Source organism: Pteropus medius, unplaced genomic scaffold (assembly GCF_902729225.1).
Source record: "Pteropus medius unplaced genomic scaffold, Ma_sr-lr_union100, whole genome shotgun sequence".
NCBI classification, from domain to species: Eukaryota; Metazoa; Chordata; class Mammalia; order Chiroptera; family Pteropodidae; genus Pteropus; species Pteropus medius.
Window position 1 is genome coordinate 853,033 of NW_024341894.1, and position 4,596 is coordinate 857,628.

The 4,596-nt window shown below is 40.3% G+C and overlaps 1 pseudogene; it reads left to right on the plus strand.

Moving 5' to 3' along the window:
* The first annotated feature begins 4,227 nt into the window (after nucleotides 1–4,227).
* LOC120598471 (uncharacterized) lies at nucleotides 4,228–4,345 on the plus strand (annotated as a pseudogene).
* Nucleotides 4,346–4,596: the final 251 nt, after the last annotated feature.

Here is a 4,596-nt window from a genome sequence, read left to right on the forward strand (position 1 = left end):
ACTAGAAAAAGTGGGACTAGGGAATAAAATTATAAGGACAGGAACAAAGACCTGGATCCAGGTAGTGAGGGTTGATTAGATGTACCATTTGATACCTGTAAAGAAAGTTTTTTGCACGTATTCCAGGTAGATGGAATGGCAAGTGCAAAAATGAACTTCTTACACCACTATACAACTACTTTCTTTCTTGGTTGTTGTTATGATTTTGTTTTCAGTGTGTGTTGTGAGTTGTATGTGTGGGGGCAGAGGTGGGGGTGGCGGGGTGGGAGGGTTCCTGTGTATTACTCAGGGGAAGGCGGGGTTTTCTCTTTAAGGCTGCAAGGGTTGCATCATCCCGTTGCTGCCAGTGGGAATCATTTAGACATGACCCATGGTAGTGCCGCAGCCTATTCTAAAACATCTGGGCCAAGAGGCTGGAAAGAGAATGAAGGAACGATCACCACACTGTAACAATGAACTCTTCTCAAGTTACATGGGTGAGATGGTTTAGGCCTCATCATGTAGCTCTGGGTGGCAGGGGTCGCCTTTGGCAAAATATATGATTTGGCACAAACCAAGAACAGAGAGGGAAACATTCTCAAAAACTGGTGTCTTTGATGTTTTGATAGTGGAGCTTTGCTTAAATGCCAACAGGTCCAGTCCTCTGCAAAACTCATGCACTGGCAACATGTTAGACAAAGAATATACCCCACCCCAGTTTGTTTTTATCCAGAAAAAAGATGTAAGTCCTGGCATTGCTGTTAACAAGGGACCTGAGACCAGGGTTTTTTTTTTTTGAAACACAAATCAACCAGTTTTGTGCTTGAAACAGAAAAGGCTTTGAAGAGATTAGAATCACATTATCTTTCGTTTTTCCTGTCAACATCAGAGGAAGAAAATAACTATTTCAGCCAAATTAACTCCTTATTGTCACACTTAAACATTCTCACACTGAGGCAGACATTTCTTAAAATTCAGAATTGCCTGTCAGGACCCCTTTAGATCAGGGGTCCCCGACTCCTGGGCCGCAGACTGGTACCAGTCCATGGCCTGCTAAGGACCTGGCCGCACAGCAGGTGAGCAAAGCTTCATCTGTATTTGCAGCTGCTCCCCAGAGCCAGCATCACCGCCTCAGTTACACCTCAGACCATCAGGCATTAGATTGTCATAAAAGCATTGGTCCCTGGTACCAAAAAGGTTGGGGACTGCTGCTTTAGACTATTGATTTTTGTTCTATAAAAGGCACCAGGTATCATGTCTCACATATCAATTTATACTTATTGAGTGCCTACAGGGTGACTGGTACTGTGCCGAAAGCTGGAGACACCAAGGTGAGTGAATATGACATGCTCTCTTCTGTGGACAGAAAGGGCTACCTTGGCGAGCCCTACAAGCTCGATAACTAAAAGTAACCACATGGGATGTTTTGATCATAAAAAAATTTAACTGAGTGAGTTATGGAGGGAAGTCACGTCCTGTACAATAGATTAATCTCTACCTTGAACAAGCCCTGCGCATCGTTTTTGTGTCTCTAGAAGAACATACATAAAGTGTCAAAGTGAGCTTTTCTCTAGATCCTGGTACAGAGTGAGTACCCCAACATTCCTCATTATTACCTTTTACCCACATACCTCTGTAAACTATGTATGTGAAGTATTAACTATCCTGCACCCACCAGTGTAAAAGAAGTCTGTATCTCTCTCTTTTACTTTTTATCCAGTCCTAGAGATTTCCCTGCTTTGCTTTCTTCCACTTTCTTCATCTACCGCCGATGGATTTCATGTAAGCTTTCTTAAGTTTCTCCTTTGATTCTAATGTATAAAATCAACTGCAAAACTGCTGTTCTCCAAAGCATCATCTCAGGTCCCTTGAGATTTTGCTTCTGGGACTAACCCCCAAACCCTTAGCTCATAATAAACTCTTTAAACCTTTCTTTGGTTTTGGAATTTCTTTTGTCAACACTTCCTTTCAGTACCCTGGTGTCCAATAGGGGAGTTAGTACGACGAAGTAAATCTGGGATGGTGGGGTCACAGGGTGCCACCTAAAATTGCCCCAAAGTACCAGCACTCTAAGTTACCCCAGCTTTCTTCACTCTTTTGCTGAGGACAACATAGCCCATCAAAGAAACCTCCAACTAAGAAAGGAAATGACTGGCACAAAAATTTATTTATAGAAATAAGTGAGGGGTGGGGATGGAGGGGAATTAGACTGTCCCAGCTAAAGGGAGATAAAGGAGGTGAGTTGGCTTTTAGAGCAGATGCTTTGGAGAGAAGATATATAGCTTTTGATACAAGAGGAAGATCCAGAAAATGATCTTTGAACCTATTAAGTGTTATTTTTTCCTTGCATATCCAGAAAAACAAGCCCCTTAATGTCATGTTTTCTAATCTAAATTCATGCGACATCTTTTTTTGGAACTGAATTAAAAATACTTATTTCAAAAAAAAAAAAAAATGACTCCCAAAGAACTTTGCTTGCCCCAAAATGACACATCTTGTTGGCAGCAACTTGCCACACCTTCCTCAAAAAAGAATCAAGAAAAGTTGCACGTAAATGTTTTTTTTTCTTGCCTACCTCATCTTGCTGACAAAAGTCTGCTGATCGTCAGATGGAGAGGGGATTGTGAGGGTCACACTTGCCCTCATCCCTCAGGGTGAGTCTTCCCCTGGAGCTTTTCTGCTCATTCAGTGCCCCTCCCAAGGCTTGTGGCCTTCAGTTTTCTCATGTAAAGTCTGCTCTATTCATGGCTCATCTTCTTTATGGCTGACTGGAAGTTAGAGCCAGTCTTATGCAGCTCTCCTCTATCCTCACAAGATGACTATGGCTCACCCATGGCAAGTTGTGAGCGAGCAGACTTCTTTGAATGCAAGAATTTTGAACTAAATGTCACATTATTTCATCTATCTATTTGCATATGGATCTCCAAACCTGAAGAGACTCATCCCTTACATTTTAAAACTTTATAATTTTTTTTTTTTTTTTTTTTACCAATCCACATTGAAGCAGTGTTAGCCAAGGTCCTCAGTCCGGCTCTTAGAATAGCGGGCCAAGCCGATGCTCCAGCAGTGGAATGTTCCATATTTCACAAGCATTGTTCACATGAGTGAAGAATTTTAATCACAGGCAAATGGATATGGGATGAACCCAATCGTAATTCATTCGCTGTGTCTTGAATCGGGGCCTATCTTCCTTGATCTCATGGGCTGTCTACCCACCACCCCAACAAGCTGGGACTTTGTTCGGCAAGAAGAATATGTATGTGGATAGCTCATGGGCAAAATGCGGACAGTGACTGCCCTGTTACTGGGGGAGGTGATCAAGATTTTTAATAATTTTCCTGTTCTTGCTACTTTATATGACATTTAGAAATTGAAGCAACAAGGAGATTTATTTTATTTAGCTTTATTTAACCATATAGTCATATAGATCATAAGAGCCTTTTGAAAACATACTGCTACAGATTGTTGTGGAGTGTCAAAGGGCTTTGAGAAGCTTAGCTTGTTAGATTCCTAGAGGCCCATAAGATTTTTTTTTTTTATGATAAGACATCTGAGCAACTTAACATGAAACATCATGGAAACAGTAAGATCATTGTTGTTAGTTTCAAGGAAGTACAGATAATTGAACTCAAATAAGACATGGGGATTGTCTAGCTAACAACGAAAAGTTATGCTTTCTACCAATTTTTTTCTTCGTTCACAAGTTTATTATGGAAAACACTGCCGTGCTCTCTCTGATGCAGTAATATCATCTTATAGGAGGGGGAAAAACAGTTCTGTTCAAAACAACTCAGCAGATTCTGACAATAATGAAGAACAATATGAGGCTAAGATTTGAGAAGGGAAAAAAACTGAGTGCAAACAAATTATAGAATTAAATTAAACAGTGTCCCCGAAAATAAATAAAATGATTTTGAAACTCACAAGTAGAGAGAGGCCCTTGGTACTTAAACCACAACCTTCGTTGTCAACTGGTCAATTCTCATGTATTAGTAAACCATATACCTATTAATATCCAGAAAAAAAATAAAGAACTCATACAACTCAATAGCAAAAAATTAACAATGCATGTTTTAAAATGGGCAGGGGAACTGAATAAACTTTTTTCCCCAAGAAGACATACAAATGGTCAACAGATACCTGAACAGGTGCTCAACATCACTAACCATCGGGGAAATGCAAATCAAAACCACAATGAGATATTACCTCAGACTCATTAAACAGTTATTATCAAAGAGAAAAGAGATAGTCTATGGCTATGCCACCCTGAATATGCCTGATCTCGTCCGATCTCAGAAGCTAAGCAGGGTCAGGCCTGGTTAATATTTGTATGGAAACTACCTAAGAATCCCTGGTGCTGTAGGTGTTTTAAAAGAGAGAAAGAGAGAGCGCGCGCTAATAAATGCCAGAAAGGAAGTGGGGAAAAGAAAACCCTTGTGCACTGTTGGCGGAAATACAAATTAGTACAGCAACTATGGAAAATGGTTTATAGAGATTCCTCAAAAATTTAAAAATATAACTGCCATATGATCTAGCAATCCCATTTCTGGGTATATATCCCAAAGAACCGAAATCAGAATCTCAAAGAAATATTTGTACTCCCATATTTATTGCAGC